Here is an 18,865-nt window from a genome sequence, read left to right on the forward strand (position 1 = left end):
TGTATGTGGTTTCCCTCATTTGTGAAGAAGAAAAGTGGTTGCGGGGATGTGAACATAAGTTTGTATGTGGTTTTTTTTTTCCAGCTTTACTTTTATTAGGAGTTTAGGAAGATAAACCTAGGAATGCTGGGATACTTTAGATGCATTAGATGGAGATGACGGGAAGTCCAATGATGTGGACTTAGACATAGAGAGGAAGGGCACTCAGACAGGTGTTGCCGCTGGAGAATGGGTTGCAAGGGAATCTGCTGATGGCTCCCTTTGGCTCAGAAATCATGTTATCCTGTTCTTTTGTGTGTTCACTTCTTCATTTATTCTTCCCTTCATCCAAACAGTCAAACATCCCCAAGCTTTATTGAGTAGCTACTGTTTTCAAAATTTTGTTCAGTGCTGTGTAAGGAAAAATGTGAGACAGTTTATCTGCCTCCTTTTAGTGAGAGGGAAAGAAAATTTCAAAGAAGGATATGTGTGTATGTGGCTGATTATTAATATTATTCCTATGGTACCAGATGCTTTTGCTCATGTAATTAAGATGTGGTATATTTTTAAGATGTGATGGTCATGGCAAAAGTGTTTAAAGAATCATGAGATTTTATCCCACCTGATTTTTTTCTAGTGAGCTAGGCAGACATCTCCAAACCTCTCCCCACCTGAAAGGTAGCAGTGTAAATAAAGTGGGGATTTAACAGTCATTTAAGAGTCATTTCCTGAAAGCAATCATTTAAATAAAAAATACGGCAGGCCTGGATGTTGGCACCGTAGTAAAAACTGTGACAGTCTTGCCAGGTTGGCCCACGTGGGAAGTTCCATATCCATGTCTGGCGACCTCCTTGCATGCACCAGCAGGTGCATCCCATGATCTGGGCCAGCTGAGATGGAGGTGGATTGTGGCACCTAGACCCCATTAGGGGTGCTATTTCTCTGTCTCTGTCTCTCATTCATGGAAGAAACAAATACATAAACTTAAACCAACAAATGAATAATACAGTGCTCAACTGATAGATGTCGTGGCTTAGATTTTTAGTAGTTCTGGAAAGTCTAAAATCAGGAATTGTTTCGTTGCAGTGGGAAAGGTCATTTTCTCTTTTTTTCCTCTTGAAGAGGGAAACATTGAAGCATTTCAACTAAGCTTGTGTGTGTGTGTTTCCATGTTTATTTTTTCCAGTCCACTTTATGGAATCCCAAACTCGATCACCTCTCAGAGCCTGGCAGGTAACACTGTTTGGCAAAGTGGGTCAGGTGTTAGATAACAGCGGAGGCTGGGCTCTGTGACACTCAGGAGAGCTGCTGCGTGCCCCTGTAATAGAAGCAGCTGCTGCTTGGAACCTGTTCCTCACGGCCAGGTGGCAGCCAAGTTGGGGGTTGGGAGGAATCTTCCAGTTTTCATGGAAATCCAGATTATTGAGTATCTGATTAAAAAATCTTAAGGCCAATACCATGTGGATTGAAGAAAAAAACATCTGTGGTTTACATTTGGGGTCATCATGTGGGAACCTTCTGGTTTTGCGTCACTAGAATGTACTGCGTAAAACTCAGAGTACTCACAAAAGAAACACTGTTTTTAAATATTTTAAAAATTCATTAATCACTCAATTTCCAGTAGAATTTGAATGGTTGTCTCTATTTGTTAAGAGTTTGGCTATAAATGCATACTGTAGTGCCTTGCACAGAGTAAGACTTCAGCAAAGATTAAACTAAACTGAAGCTAAAGCATTGAGTAACCTATAGACTTCCAGTACACAAGAATCGGGGAAGTTTGAACACAGACGAGGCTGTCAGCAGAGTAAAATAAAGGAAATCAATATGTTTTCTGATTGTGGCATCATCTGCTGTTTCAAGCAAATAGAGCAATCATTTGTTTCTAAAAATGAAGGAGCTCACGGAGGTTAAGGTAAAATAGAGGAAGGCAGACTCATTGAATACCACTTTCATAGTATGAATCTTTGCTCATCTTGTCTTGTAATTTATTACTTAAAAATTGTGCTATACGGTTTGTGAACTGGCAGAGAGACAGAGGAGTTGGGGAGTGAGAAGGCACTGCAGATGACTGCACCACAATTCCTTCTCCTCCTTTCTACTCTTAGGATTTTAGGTACGCACGCACATGCTCCTGGTACTTTTTTGTTTGTTTGTTCTGTTTTTTCTTTTTTTGGAGAGGTTTTCACTAAAGGGTGCGTGCGCTCACCAGACAGAGACAGACAGAAAGTGAGAAATCACCCCCCACGGGAGATGGCCACGCTACAATCCCTTCTCCTCCATTCTCCTCTCCAGATCCTGGGCACACACGCATATGTGCCCGGCGTGAGTTTTAAGCCACCGGGTCTAGCACTTGAACTGCGGTCGACTACGTGGGAGTCCAGCTACATAGCCATTATGCTAACTGCTGGTCCCGCTCCTGGTATGTTTTTCAAGCTACTAGGTGTGGGACTTGGACCATAGAGTCAGCCATGTGGGACCCAGCCATCTTACCCACCACACCACCAACTGGCCCACTAAGCTATCACTTCTCTGGCTTCACTTTTTCTAATTTTTTTTTTTTTCTCATTTTCTTACATTTCTGAAAACCAAAGGTTGTCAAAAACTTCCCACTCTCGGTTGCAAATATGAACTTAAGCAGAATAAGCATTTATTGAAAGAATAATCGGCAGGTACTAAATAATAGGTTTCCAGAACCATGGCTAAAACTGGGCAGTGAGCCACCATGGTGCTGTGGATGTCCTAGCGAGGACTCCCCTGCCGGGACCGTCCAGACACCAGCTGTGTGGCTATCCCTACGCCACTCGGCCACACTCTCCTCTGTCTCTTTATGTTGCTGGTTCCAGATTCAGAGACTGGGGTGGGAAATGGGCACACGCTGGGTGCTGGTGGTGAAGGAGGTGATGGTCTCAGCCTCTGTGATGGAGATGGCCCGGGGGTGCCCTTTGCCCCCTCAGCACCAGCACTCACCCTGTTTGTGCCCAGCTCTCAAAGCTATGCTCGTGACCCCTTATCCAGACAGTCTTCCACGTAATGTAAGTGACAGCATATTCCGATCCTTCTGTCTCCACCTGTAGAGTGCTGCCTACTTCCTTTAAAAAAAATTATTTTATTTTAGTTAGCATTATTGTTACTGTTATCATTTTTAGTTTGCAGCGAGGCTCATGTGCTCACCAGAGAAAGACAGAAAAAGTGAGAATGTGAGCCACCAGGTCTAGGACTTGAAATGTGGTCAGCCATGTGGGATTCCAACACTTAACCACCAGGTCGCCTGCTGACCCCAGCCTACTTTCTTATGCAAGCAGATTAGTAGAGGCCAGTGCTGCCCTGCTGTTCATTGAGCTGTCCCCTACTTTGCAGCAGTAGGGAATGCCTCAGTGTCAGAGAAGATGGTTTCGGCACATCTGGTTGTGTACACATCTTCTTAGAGCTTAGTACTTAGAAATGAAAAAAAAAGCCCCCCCCCCCGGTGGGGTGCATACCCTGGGCACTTAGGTTTGTGTTTGCAGGTGCCAGACACCGGTGCCAAGCCTGAGATTAGAAGTTGAAGAAGACGATTTCTGCCCTGTCAATACTAACTTTAGAGAGAAGAAAAGGGTAAGCAAGTACTATATCTATATATGTCTATATACTTATATACACATATTTGTATACATGTACATCTTGCTTACTGATAAAAAGCTGACAAAGGAAAAGCTTTGGAAGGTTAAAAATTGTTTAAAGCTCCTTGAGGAAAATAAGAAAATGACATATGCCTATTTTTCCCCCCAGCTCCCACATTCTTTATAGTATGGGGATGGGGAATGGATACCAGGAAAGGGGCCAGAACTACAGCCAGCCAAGGACAGGGGAGAGGCACAGACCAGACAGCTGAGGCCACGCTACATGAAGCCGGCCCTTTCTGGTTCAGTTATGTGCCTTTGTCTCATTATCTGCTGCCCTGTGACATTTCCAGAACAGGTAAAACATTCTTTTGTTGTAATTCATTCTCGGTGGGTCATTCTTATTCTCACATATTCTCTCTTGCCTATAACGTACCCCATCATCTACCACTGTAAGTGAGTTGCAAACTTCTGAGAACTCCCTAAACAAGTAACTCTGCTCCTCATTGTGTGACCACCACAGGGAACATTGCTGGGTCTGACTGTTACTTGTGCTTATGGACACATTGGCCCAGTGGCTGTCAGGGGCGTGTGATCCCAAGAGTAAAGGCTAGAGGACTGGTCTTGTAGTGAAGCATAGATAAAAAAGAAAAACATACATGAAACAAAAATTTATGATCAAAAAGCGTGTAAGTTGTCACTGCTCAGGTCAAGAAATATGTATTTGCCTTTTTAGAACCCACCTTCCCCTACCCAAAGGTTTGCTTGTTTAGAAGCCGCCTGCCCCTTCCAGAGCAATCATGACTCTCTCCCTTACTCCCAGGGGAAACTACAACTTTACTGGTCACTTCTGTGAAGTATGTGTTTTCTGTCCCATGTTGCGCCAGTCCTCTCCGTGTGTGTGTATGTCCTGTTCAGTGGGTTCAGGAAGGTCAATGCTCTGCCACATTGTCTCCCATGTTATTGTCTTGTTCAAAGTTTCTGCTTATGTGGCTGGAACACAGGTGTGTTTGGGTGCAGGGGTGCTGTGTGCTACATTTTAGCATTAGGTTGGATGACACGTTAGTCTCAGGCCTCTTGTAGAACTAAACCTGGTGGGTTCTGGGGTGAGAGCTGGCCTGGGAGCCCTGAGAGCCTGAATCTAGATGCCCTCTGGCACTTGGAGGTAGGTTGTCAGGATCTTCCTTCTAAAGCTCATTCAGGTGTAAACAGAAACCCTGGGCTTGTGGATTCTTGTAACTTAAACCCTTGCACTATGGGACTGATTTCATAGGAAGTGGGTTCTTTAAAAAGAGTTTCTTATGTAAGAGGGCTCAAAGTGGTTTTCAGTGTCACAGTGTTTTATAGAACTATGGTGTAATACATTCCTTCAGTCAAATTAGCGACCCATTAGCACTCTTTTGTATCAGCAGCCACAAGACTGCTTGCTTGCCCGGTGTGTTCAGATTGCCCTTCCTGTAGGCAGGCGAAGGCTTGGAATGTGGGAAGTCCACTATACCCATCTGGCCAGAGAATGGTGGGTTTGAAGGCACTGATAATCAAGGGACAACCATGAGGCCTAGGTGGCCTACCTGTGCTGCCATATGCTCTAGATGCTCCCGGGTGCCTGACCGGTATGGCTCCGATGTGCTCCAGGCAGATGATGGATGCTGGGAATGAGTCCCTGAACCTGTGAGGAACTTTGCTGCTGAACATTTTTTTTTTTTAATAGAAATGCTAGAGGTCACCTAGTGAGACCCAAAGCAGTGACCAGATCTGAGCAAGGACTTTGCTTTGTAGATGGTGCACCTGGAATTATAGGCAGATGCACAGGGGAAGGGAAACACAGGAAAAAACAAACAAACCTCCTATCCCTAAGGAGAGTAGAAACAGTATTTACGCTGTGGTATGAAAGAGATGTACCTTAGCAACTGCAGTGTCTGCAACAGTGTTATTCAAATACTTGGACTAGTGCCCCAAACACACCTGTGTCCATCCAGGAGGTGGCAGGGGAGAGGTTGTTGATATGTATGTGTGTGTGTGTTTGTGTTTTTGTATGTGTGTGTGCATGCACATGCAGAGAGTGTGTCAGAAATGTAGATACCAGACACACAGAACTATAGTCTATGAGTGTATAACCTGGGATTGTGCATTTAATCTGACAACTTGATTTTTGTGAATAGAATTCTAGAGTCTCAGCTCTAAAAAGAGGTAGTTTCATTCACTCATTGGATGAGGGTTGAGTTGGGCAGAGGAGAGACTGGGTCTTTGAAGGGAGAAGGAAAGAAAAGGACAGGCCTCAGACTTATTTCTTGATTTGAAAAACATGAACTGAGGTGGGTTTTTCACACCCTCTTGGAAGAGTTTCAAGTTTTAATTTTGTAAAATGTTCTGAAGAGATTAGGATACACTCTCTGGTGGCTTGGAGATGTCACTGCAGCCTCTTTTTCTTGTCTTGTCTGGGAGTCAGGCAGTGGAAAACTTCAGGGGTCCTTGGAGGGGAGAAGCCCACCAGAACTACTAATGAGCAGAGACTGGCGAGTCTGGAAACTGATTGTGGTTAATAACCAATTTCAGTTATTCCAAAATGGCAATGTTCCTGTGTCGTGCATCTAGTAGACTTAGCTCTTCCTTTGTCAACTGAGAAGTGAGTAAACAGGAAGCATTTTGTACATGGATCTAGTTCATTTTAGGTTGACCTTTCATTAAAAGCAGAATCTAAAGTCACTGTCTTTGGCAGCTGCTTTAAATGTTCAGCATTTAAAGATTTGCTTGCTGCTTGTGATAGTCTTTGAACAACTTCAAGAAATTGGCATAAATGTAACCAACTAAGCACAGCTCATTCTTAGAATTTCAGAATCATAAAAGGTTTGAGCTGGAAGGAATCCCAGAAGTTTTCTAATCCCAGTGGGGCTAAGGGTTAAGAGATTGAGCGCTGGACCCAAATGGCCTGTGTTCCATTCTTGCTCTGCCAGCTGACAATAGCTTTATTTATGCTTCATTTTGCTCTGTTGTCAAACAAGAGAGCTGATAACTCTAGAGTGGCCAGTCTGAGCAAACATAGCGATCTTTAGACACATACAGAAACTTGGTTTTATGGGTAGTCATTTGCAGGGCAATGAATGCCAGTAACATGTGAATATGCTACTAGCTATGTTTCTGAAACTACAGAGCAGTATCAGTTTAAGGGAAGTCACATGTATTAATCAGAATTGGCCAAAGAAGATTAGAGACAATTTACATAGGACTACATGGCACCAGATGTCTTCACATCTTCAGCTGATTAACATCTGAAAATAACTGGCTTTGCATTCCAATTCCCTTTTCCCCATTTTCTGCCCTTTAAAAGAATAAAGGGGCCAATTTGGGGCTGTGACTGTCTCCATCAGAGAGGTTGAGATTACCTGATCCCCACTTTCTTTACTTGTATGTCTTCGTGTGTTTATTTTGCGTTTATTCTCTAATCCACAGCCCCACCCCCACCCGCAGCATGCATTGAGGCATAGCATATAACCAGTTCATAATGTTGTCATGGGATAGTCATGAGTTGATATTTGTGAAATGCTTGCACTAGTGCCTCAAGCACGGCAAACTCTCACATACAACAGGTGAAAAAGTGACCTGGAGAAATTTCAGTTCTCATGCTATCATGAAATTAGTTCAGGGTTCAGAAACCAGGCCTTTTAACTCTTAGTCTTATTTTGTTTCTATCAACTGTTCTAGTTAACTTAAACTCTGCATGTAAAAGTTTATATCTGCTCACAAATGTTAGCCCTAACATTTTTGAAGCTCTGCTTTGCCTGGGTGCCTAGAGAATACTCTTGAATAGCAAGGTACGATTCTAACCCTCACAGATTAACAGACACTGCAGGCCTCTTCTCTCCCAGTGATTGGAGTCCGTTGCTTAATGCAACCTTTAAAAATGACCCTTAGGACAATTGTGTTGTGGGTACAGAAACTGTATGTGAATCGTGATCACAAGATGAAAACACAAAAATTCACTAAATGGTGAAAAAGGAGGAAAAAGGATTGTGACATGACTACCATCCCCTATTACGATTGTTGCTGTTGGATTTCTTACTGCAGGAGCGGACCACCAGTAGCGTGTGAAGAGGGCCCTCACTCCATCAGTATGACTTGTACTTACCATTGGTAAAGCTGTTTCCTCACTTCGTTCAGCAGCTGACATTAATACTTGGTGGTTGTATTGTTAGAATTGGTAAGAAAAATATGCATACATAAATCTGTGTAAATGTATATGTATCAATATATGTTTATATAACAAACTGATGAAAAAATAGTGAAAGTTCCCCCTAAGTAACCATGTTCTCGTTCTTGATGGGGACCAGCAGGTTGTGTGGTGGACTCCCACATTGCTGACTATGGTTTAAGTCCCAGACCCGGAAACTTGAAAAAGGCATGTGTGCCCAAAATAGCAAAGGGAGAGTGGAAGAGAAAGGATTGTGGTGTGGCCATCCCCCCGGGGATTATTTCTCACGTTTCCTCTCTGTTGCTCTCTGGTGAGTGCATACACTCCATGGAAAAAACAAAACAAAACAAAACAAAAACTAAAAAAACCTGCAAAAAATCAAAACCATCCTGATATTGGATGGTGACTGAACCCCTGTGTGACCTAGGATAAGTAACTTAACTTCTTTAGCATTCAATTTCCTTACCTGTAAAATGGGTTTAATTCTAGTATATATCTGTTTAGAGTAGGCCGAACTACATATTGTTAATCCTTTCTTCCAAAGCAGCCTAGGTTTCTGTTATATGTTACTGCCTTTCTGGACAGAATAATAGTTGTAGAAACACACACAGGAGATAAGTGATTGAAAGCGATTTGGAAAAACATCCAGGCAGTGGGCAGGCTGTGTGGTTGTATGGCTGGTGGTTTGGGTAATGATGTTTCTTAAACAAAAATAAATTATAGCACATAAAACAACATTTTAGGGGTTTTCCATGTCCAATCCTTGCAGTTTATTAACAGGCCTTTGATAGGTGACAGTTACATCCTATTTACCAATATACCTTAGCCTTGTGGTCTGTTTTTGGTCACGATTCTCTTTTCCAGGCATTGTCTGAATGGATCTCCATGGGCCAGTCCTCAATAGCTTCCAGAGCAAAATGTACTTACAGGAATGTAGTGAACATTAGCTCCAAAGCTCTGACATTCATGGCATTCAGTACTGACGGGCTCCTGCCAGCCAGATGCCATCTTAAATAGTGGAGTTTGGCTCATTTCAAGTTGCTTATCTGGGATATTTCAATCATGAAATGAAAGCAGGCCTTAACAAGGAATGACTTGTTCTCTTTTTATGGCAGGGATGGGGACATTTCCAGTTCTGGGAATTAGATGTAGCACATGGGATGAAAGCTCATAGGGTGCCTTTAAATGAAATATCCGTATCATTTTAAAAACCAGTAGGTAAATAATAATGCTAATAAGTAGGTTAGTGAGAGTCATTGAACCATTAGCACGTGATTTCATACTCTGAAGTCCTAGGGTCCAGTTGAAAGGCTTTGAGGCAGGAAGTGGAGGGGTTACCAGCATGGACCTGGAGCCAGATTTTGGGTTTGCACATGGCCCCACCACTTGATCACTGTGTGACAAGTAGCTTAACTTGTCTGTGCCTCATTTTCTTCATTTTAATTTTACTAATTTTGCTAGAGGGCAAGAGTACTCACCAGAGAGACAGAGAGAGAAGGAGAGTAGAAAGCACCCTCCTCCCCCACCATGGGGAATGATCACGTGGCAATCTTTTCTTCTCTCTCTTTACTTCCTTTTGGGATTTTGGGCGTATGCACACATATATGCCTGTACATTTTCTCAAGCCACCAGATCTAGTACGCGAATTGCCCATTGACCATATGGGATCTAGCTGTTTTAATCACCAGGCCGTGGAGCCAGACCAGTTTATTCATTTTTAAGATGAGAGGAGGTTATATTAGTACTCAACTCTTAGGGTGGCTTTGAGGATTGCATAAATAAATACAAGTTATTGACTGGAAATATTATGTGGTACTTGATGTCCACCTAAGTTACTTCTGTAACCTTAAAACCTGCCTCTTGGGCTAGCCAGTAGCGAGGTTGCTAAGGTGGCGGAATCCCACATGGCTGACTACACAGTTTGAGTCCCAGATCTGGTAACTTGAAAATCACACTGGGCATATATGCATGTGTGCCCCAAATCTGGGAGAATGGAGAAGGGATTGTGGTGTGGCCATGCCCCCGGAAGTGAGTTCTCACCTACTTACTCTCTTTTTCCAGAGATCACATGTGCCCCATAGCAAACTGAACAACAACAGCAAAACAAAATATACAACAAAAAACTGCCTCTCCTTCCATCTTTCTTCCCAATCATCAGCCCACCTATAGTTGGGACATAATTCCTCTTGCATTTATCATGTTTAGATAGAGAACAGCTTTGGAAGATAGAGACAGACGTAGAGTCTTTCTGGAGCAAAGTAGAGGAATGCTTAGTGCCTGTTATAATAGATTTGAGTTCCTGAAGCTCGTAGAAACTCATTTCCTTTCTTAACAATAAATTCCCCCGCCCCTTTTTTTTCCATTGAAATACATTTTTTCCCCTTAGTTCAGATTTTGAGTTCTACAGCAATTTAAATATTTTCTTCTATTTCTTCTGCTAAAGTACCTTTTCTTCTTAAAAAAAAACTTTTCATTAAAATTTTTAGTAAATGAGCTGTTCTTGTTTGCCAAAGCAAAAGAGTTGTTCTTTCTTACCTCATATAAATATTACTTAAATATTTAATGAAAGGTGCTAGACCTTTATTTCTATATTTAAGCAATTTATTATTAATTTTTTATGTTTTTCCAGGTGACTACTGATGATGGTTTATATTTCTGTTATTTAAGACATATATATATAAGACTGACCCTGTAGTGCAGGGGTTATGTGCTGTGTAGAGGAAGCTGAGTATCACATAGCTGACTGGGGTTCGATTTCTGGCCCTGACACCTTACAGAACATGCCAGGTATGCATGCACATGCTCACAATTTTGATGGGACAGAGAACTAGAGGAAAAAGGATTGTGACATGACTAGGGCCTGTTGGTGTTTGTGTTCCTCATGAAACTTAAGCATGCCGAGAAATGAAACTTAAGCATTTTCTTTCTGCCTCTTGGACTCATGCATGTGCCATCTGGCATAAAAAAAAAATCATTAAATCTAGCAAAAATTGATTTATCTTGTCTTTATTAAAATATTTCTAATGTTCTTTGTACCTTTGACTCATTATTATGGCTATTTTTGTTTAATGAATAAGAAACAGGGAGCTCAATCGCATTTACAAAGAACTGTATTCTACAGTGAAATTTCAAATATCAGAACATTCTTCTGAGTGCCCTCCAGCAGGGTTTGAATAATGTTCACGTCTGGATCTGCTAGCAAGATTGACAGCTTTACTTAGATTCGGTATTTATATGAAGCACACGATGCGTAGCTTATTAATACTAATTTTTTCATGTAGAATGGACTCACTCTGGGCAGCAGACAGCACACACTTAGAACATGCTAATGGCCACAAGCAAGACTGATGGATTGGATTGGAGCTCCTTCTCTTCTTCATACCCTTGCCCACGTTCCCAGAAGTGCTGGTGTAACCTTTGCCTCGGCCTGCCAGTGTTTCCTGCTCTTGCTTTGGACTTGGTGTAGTGGAGTCTGTGTTGACTGCTAAGCAAGCAGGGGGATGAGAGTACTTTTTCTCTCTTTTTCTGATTTTTCTTGGTATTCTGCAAAACTTGTAAATTTCTAGACTGGCTTTGTAGCACAGTGGTTAAACCGTGCATAGAGAGCTGGATCCCATGTGGCCAACCCAAGGTTGAATCCTGGCCCTGGTAGCTTGAAAAACACAGCTGGCACATGCATGTGCATGCTCAAAATCCCAACAGGACGCTGAAATGAAGGAGAGGGGATTATGGCATGACTGTACCCATTGTGGGGGATCCTTTTTCTTTCCCTTTCTCTCTCTGGCGAGTGTACATGCCCTCTGGTAATTAATAAAAGAAAAGAAAAATCTATAAATTCACCAAAATTACTGCACGGAAACACTGTTCTCCTTTCACCCCAAACAAGCTTTCCAGTTGTTGCTGTGTCTGCATGGCCCCACCTGGTGTCTCTGACACCGTGCCCCTGGCTTACTGTGCTCCAGCTGCTCTGGCCTCCTTTTTGTTCTTGAGTACAACACACATATGCTCCTGTGGTGCCCTGCACCCTGGTCACCTGGAACACTCTCCTGACACGTTGACCCACCTCTTCCCTAAGGACATGCTCTCACATACCCTTCATACTGAGGCGTCTGCTGACATTCTAGATAACATGGCCTGGCTTTTAAGCACTCCATAACAACCCGCTTTCTTTTTCTCTGCTGTGTTTGTCATGGCTCTGGCACCGCTGTGGGTGGTCCCAAGGGCAAGGCCTTGATTGTGCTCATGGCTTTATCTTGGCCCTGGAACAAGGCCTCTGTAAATATGTGTTGAATGAATGAATGAGGCCATCACGTGGTTCTGTAGGGAACAGTTGGAAGAGAAATAAAATTGGTGATCAAGAGCTGTAGGAGGCTGTTGCCATGGACTTCTGGGATTGGTGAGAATGTGAGTGAAGGCACTGGAGAGTGGAGAGACCGGGTGGCTTTGTGCGGTAATTTTGGAGCTCATTTGGGAATGGGAGAAAGAGGTGAGGAGGGGTAGTCTGGAACATTTCCTATTTCTGCTTTGGGAATTAGATAGATGACCTTTTTATTCAGCTAACATAAAGAATCCTGGAGGGCCAACTTTGTAGCCAGATACCACTTGGCTGACCATGGTTCAAATCTTGGCCCTGGCAGTTTGGAAAAAAAAAAAGTCCTGGAAAAAGGCTGAGCATTTCTTTTATAAAGCAGATCTTGTGTATCAATAGGCTAAGAGATACCTTATTTCTGAAATTGGTTTTTATCTGAAATATAGTTTCTCAAGGCTCCAAGTAATCCTTGCTGAAGTGCTGATTTTAGTTAGAGGTCAACTTTTCTAAAATGTTTTAAAAGCTAGCCATGCAGGCAGGCTTTGGCCTCCAGGGAGTTTATATCTTTAGATAGAAAGATTTTTTATATCCGGGAGCTAAACCGGAGTTTCTGGAGGTCTGAATGCCTAATTAGCTCCTTAGTACCTTGAGTCACTAGCAGAATTAATATTTTAACTATGAAGTTGATAGTTCTTCCTCTTAATAAATGTTTCTTTATATAAGGATGGTCTTTGAAGCAGAGGCCACAACTGCATCCTTTATTCTGCTGCTTCATCTCTGGATTTGCCCATGAGGCCCAGTAATTGGCATCATCTGGCTGCCTTGGATAAGCAGCTTATTTGTGAGCCAGGTCTTGGCCTGTTTCTTTAAGGCCTCAAAGCAGGCAGGTAGTGAACTTCATGAAATTCTGAGTTGGCACCACTTCAAACGTGTTTTGCAAATAGGTAGACTATGACTGCTAAATGAATTCCAATTTAGTAACTTGGATGAGTTTAGCGTGATTGTAGATATTCACTAATTAAAAAAACCAAAGCTGACGTGTGCGAGGTTCTCCACTGATTACAATCCATTACTTTGCTCCAGGATAATTTTATCTCCCTTTTTGCTTCTCTCCTGCCACGTGGAGAGCCTTTGCCCTGTTTCTCTCTGAGGCTCAGGTCCCTTTGGAAAGCAGAGATGATAGGCTGGTGCTGGTGACACCTGCTGGTGTGGCCCCAGATTGGGAGGCCCTGGCCTCCTTCCTGCCTGATTACAGGCATGCAGGACCTCTCAGGACCCCATCTGTCAAGTGGAAGGGATTAACTGAGAGGCTCTTGGTCATCTCTTAGCATTGATTGAAATTCTGGTTCTGACTTTGCACTTGGTACAAAGGATGAATGTACTGGCGTGGAGGATGTCCATGACATATTGTGGGTGATAAAAAGGAACTTGTAGAACGTGTTGTGTGTCTTGAAAAGGATTATGTAGTGATCTAATCTGTTAGCAATTAGGGGAGTAGAAGGGAAGAACTTTTACTTTTTAATTTATATCTCTTGGAACTAAATTTTACTCCCTCACATGACTTTCATAATTTTAAAAGAAAAGCAGGCAGATAGTCCATGGTTCTGTCATTCTCTAGATGAGCTGTGCTGAGACAACCCCCAAACCATCTCAGACTTCTGCACAGGGGCAGCTGCACCCTGTCTCTCCACCCCACAGTCCCGCACCTCACACACCAATGGTGGCAGTTGGCTTGAGCTGAGAGGTGGCTTCCCCCTGCACAATGTGTACACTTCTGGTTTTTCACACTTGTCAGCTGCAGCCATTTGCCCCCTATGCCTGGCTCCACTGGCATTTAGATTTATAACTTCAGTTTTAAAATTAAAAAATAAAGAATGAACTTCTTAAAAACCAGTAATATTTGAACTTCTCATTGACTTAGGCATGACTTTTTGAATTAGTGGGCCTTAATGAGGTTTGAGTGTGTCCCAGAACAGTCTTTCCCTAACGTGCAGGCCAGGACATCTTTCTGTGTGTATTGACCAACATGTATGTGGTGTGATTCTGCCTGTGTGTTATCTCTGTATTTCTTTTTTTTTAAATTATTTATTTAATTTTATTCATTTACTTATTTTAATTTGATGAGAGAAAGAGAGAAAGGAGGGGAGAGAAAGAGAGGGAAAATAAGAAAGTAAGCCACCAGGTCTGGGACTCAAACCGTGGTCAGCCATGTGGGAGTGTCCAGCACCTTAACTACCATGCCACCTGCTGGTCCCATCTCTGTATTTCTTAAATGTGGCCCAAGGCGTGACTCCTTTTTGTTTTCTTCCACAGCCATTTAACTGGGCTTGTTTCTACCATACCTTGTTTGGGACTTGCGTCTCTACAACTCACTGCTGTCTGAGGGAGGACCACAGAGGATGTGATAATCAGCGTAGAGGAGCTAAACTCCTGCCATCTCCCAGGAGGGACCCTTACTCTGTGCTTCTTGCTAAGTCTGCTTTTCTCTGCAGGCTCCAGAGATGACTCAAAACCTTTCAAGCTCTTTCCGTCCTAGAGTGGAGGCTGTCCGGCCACCTCCTGGCCTTGGCTGTTGCTTTTGTTACTTCAGACAAATCAGACTAACTTTGGTATTTATGGGTGGCATTGGGTGGGAAATTTGTTATGTTGATTTAACTCTCTCTCTCTTTTTTGTTCATTCTCATTTTTTTGTGAGGTAGCTTTGCTGTGGCTATGAGTTTTGCTAAGAGATCCCTTGTCTGTGTCTTATGATATTGGGGGGTACCTTGTCTACCCAGGACAGCCCCAAGAAGGTAGGGTAGCCTTTGTTCAACTTGGTTGGAGGTTTTTCATTCCAGCTCTCAAGTAGGTCTTGTTCTTTTTCTCATGCCATCTGTTGATGTCTCATGCAAATGCATGTCTTCATGGCCCTTTCTGCTTCATCAGGATTCTAGAGAAATTTTAGATTAGGTCACTTGATCCATGGTGGGAGACTTTCATGATTTTCTTAACAGTTCTTGATTGTGGTACCCAAAGGAATAGTGACGTTGATTTGATAGTTCCTATCTCATTCATTCGCTCATTTATTCATTCACTCATTTTTGCTGGAAAGCATTTGCACTTGCCAGAGACAGGGGGAGAAAAGGAGAGGAGAAAGTACCCTCCCCCATCTTACCCCCTCCCCCCCGCCCCTGCCATAGGGCATGGTCATAACACAATCCTCTCCTCCATTCCTTCCTTTTGAGATTTTGACTATACATGGCACATGTACCTGGTGTGTTTCTCAAGTCACCAGGGTCAGGACTACAGACCACCCCACTGACCCTGTGAGATCCGGGTGCCTTTACCACCAGGACACACAGCCGGTCCCCTATCTCCTTTTTCAGAGTCTTTCTACTTTTTATCAATCCTACCACTGATGCCTTAGGCTAATGAGCACTGAAGTATGTAACAAAGAAATAATTAAAATACTGTCTTTCCTTGGGATACCTCCACTTTAATAGAACGCTCTTGGAGTTTTTAGAACAGGCACCTCTTGACCAGTGGTGATGCAGTATGTTTGATTGGGCACCTCGTATGTTGCTCTAATCTGCTCTGAAGGCTGGTGACGCCGCAGGATGTGGCTGTAGGTGGTGCTTGAGGAGCGATGGAGACCAGTCGTAGGCGTGGGGAGAGCGAGATGGATGACGTACTGGGAAGGCTGTACTTTACCCCAGACCCTGTGTCTCTGTTGTTTTCAGGTACCTGTGCCACACCTTTATTGGGGACTATCAGAATAAATCCTTCTATTACTTTGAGCGTAACTAAACATTGAGATCAAGACTATAAAGTGAAGTATCAGCAGCTTAAAATGAAGAAAATAGGTTAGGTCTTTGTTGGCACATTGATCTAACTAATATAGATTACTCATGTAAAAAAGAGTAACTTTAAAGCTATTTAATGAGTAACATGAATTTAGCATATAACATTAAGCACATGTCCTGGGGATAGTAACTGTTCTGATTTATCACGTCTGTTAGCTAAACAGGGCTTCAGAGGTAAGCAGGAACTTTCCCACTCGCCTTACCTTGCTGAGATCATTTTAATGCCCTAAGCTAAAAATTGGGTAAAGATTTATAGCTTGTCAAACTAGGGGAAAAATACGATGAGATTTAGCTTGGGTGAAAGTTCTTTTATTTTTTTAACATAAATAACAGAATACTGTAATGTAACAGTAGCTTTAGCTTTAGTTCATGTCAGGAACTATGCAAACTATACAGAAGCATATGATCTCATCTAATGCAAAGAGGCTCTATACATATCATCTTGTTTACAGATTTGATAACCGAGTAGCAAAGAGGATACACACCCTGACCAAGACTATATAATCAACTAGTAAATGTTAAAGCTTGGATTTGAACTCAGGTGGTTCAAGCCAGGTCTAGAGCATTAACAGCTTACTCTCTTTCCTGTCAGTGAATGATGAAACCTTACTAACCAGAGCTAATGGTGACCTAATTGTGGACAAGGCTAATTTGACTTCATTTAAGAATATTTAATGTCAACATAAATCACAGTACCATGACTGTGATCGGCACTGTGGTTATATTCATTTCCTGTGGCTGCTGTAACAAATTACCACAAACTTGGTGAATTGAGCAGTATAAATTTATTTTCTGACAGTTCTGGAGGCCAGAAATCCACAACCAGTTTCAGCGGCCTGAATCCAAAGTGCTGGCAGGGCCATTCTACCTCGACAGGGTCCAGACAAGAATCTGTTCCTTGGCTTTTCCAGTCTATGGTGGCTGCCAACATTCCTTGGCTTGTGGCTGCCTTACCCCAGTCTTGGCCTCAGTAGTAACTGAATTGCCTCTTCTGTTTGACATCAGGTCACACTCTGCTTCCCTCTTAAGAAGATACCTTTGATTACATTTATGGCACAACCCTAACCTCCCCATCTCAAGAGTCCTAATCATATCTGTAAAGTGTTTTCTTGCCATATAATGTACCATTCCCAGCTTCTAGGGATTAGGATGGGGCTGTATTTATTTTTTTTTTTTTTTCAGGATAAGGGAGTGGGGGAGGAGTCATTATTCAGCTTGCTACAGTACCAAATAGTTAGGACTTTCTGTCTGCTTGTAGGAGTGTGCTTAGTTTCAACAATTCGCTGTTTGCAAGACACAGATATTAAAAATGTGAACAAATTCCGTGATCAAACAGATTTGGGAGTGATTGCGTAATATATTCCCCTTTAAGGAGATTGACGGCTGCTTATCCTTGTGGAACCCAGAACCCTTTTAAAAGGGTACACTTTTTTGCATCTACTTATAGTTCTCTAGGAAGCACTAGTTGAGTTACTTGTTTCCTGTTATTCTTTTGATGGCATGGAGTGTGTTAACTTTTTGTTACTTAATGACTTAAACATACTTGGAATGGATTGGAAAGAATAAAACCAAAACAAATGTACAAAATAAAATGCTAATGTATGATGATTTTGAAGAACTGACATTGTGCAGGTGAGTTATAGGTGTCATGACATACTGTTAATTATGATAAGGGAGAAGTTGGTCCGTCATGGAGGGATCCAGACACTTGCAGGGAAAGGGCTTTTGTCTCAGTGGAGGGCATCCATATAGGAGTAAATGAAGCCAAAAGAAGGAGGGGTTTCTGTAGAGGGTGGGTTCAGGGGTAATGTTGATTGATCAGTTGATCCTGCTTTGAAGGTCAGCCTAATGTGTTTGCATTTGATTCTCTGCCAGGGCATGGCACATGATAGCCTGTGGGCCAAATCCCGCTGTCTGCCTGCTGTGTAAATAAAGTTTGATTGGGACACAGCCATACCCATTTGTTATGTATTACACTCGGCTGCTTTGGTGCTGTTGTGGCAGAATGGGTGGACAGGCAGAGTTTAAAGTATTTACTGTCTGGACCTTCCAACCCTGATGCAAGTAATGGGGACCTGTTGAAGAGTTTTGATCAGAGAGGTGTTATCCTCAGATTTAGATATTAGAAAGATTACTTTGGTAACTGTGTGGAGGATGAATTAGAGACTCCGCTAGGGTAGTGGCAGAGAGAAGGAGAGGGAGAGAACAAAAGAGAGACATTTTGGATGTAGAATTTACCACAGCCTGGGTTTGGGATAGGGGAGATGGAAGAGCCAAAGACAGTTTTTTTAAAATAAAAATTTATTTTTAAAGTTTATTTTATTGAAAGAGAGAACTAGCACACCCATATGTACATGAAGAAAAGAGAGATACAGAGAGACAGAGACAGGCACCCTTGACTCGGTCTTGTCATGTTGCCTCACTCTCTCCCAGGCCTCCAGCCAGGCATCTTGTGTGCACACCCCCGGTATGTTTCAGGTTGACTTGGGACCTGAACCTGTGATCAGCCATGTGGATTCCAACACTGCATTTTTCTGCACACCACCTCTTGTGCCACAGAGGCTGGGCCTAAAATAAGCTTCATTTATTTTATTTTGTTACTTTTGTTTTTTATGTAAGCTTTTAATTTTACAATAGTTTTAGGTTTATAGAGAAATTGTGAGGTAGTACAGAACATTGCCCTATTCCCCACATCCAGTTTCTTCTGTTAACAGGTTACATTATTAAAAGTATGGCATATTCATCATAACTCTGATGATCCAAGATGGATGCATCATTATTAACTCAAGTCATATTGGTTAGGATTTCCTCAGTTGTCACCTAGTGTCCCTCCTCCGTTCCTGGTTTCCCATCTAGTATACCACAGTGCAGCTAGTTGCTGTATCTCTATAGATGTCTTCACTGTGATGGTTTCACTGACATTCCTTGTGTTTAATATGGTTTGTTC

The 18,865-nt window shown here is 42.4% G+C and overlaps 1 protein-coding gene across 9 annotated transcripts in view; it reads left to right on the plus strand.

The window, feature by feature from the left end:
• Positions 1-18,865, plus strand: part of SGMS1 (sphingomyelin synthase 1) — a 350,554-nt gene that overhangs the window by 69,521 nt on the left and 262,168 nt on the right. The window contains exon 3 of one of the 9 annotated variants that reach the window (XM_027768777.1): positions 3,486-3,573. The exons of the other annotated variants lie outside the window; for them this stretch is intronic. The gene's annotated coding sequence lies outside the window, so the exon portion shown is untranslated. The remainder of the gene's footprint in view (positions 1-3,485; positions 3,574-18,865) is intronic. 9 annotated transcript variants of the gene reach the window in all.

This window comes from Tupaia chinensis, unplaced genomic scaffold (assembly GCF_000334495.1).
Source record: "Tupaia chinensis unplaced genomic scaffold, TupChi_1.0 Scaffold147458_1, whole genome shotgun sequence".
NCBI classification, from domain to species: domain Eukaryota; kingdom Metazoa; phylum Chordata; class Mammalia; order Scandentia; family Tupaiidae; genus Tupaia; species Tupaia belangeri.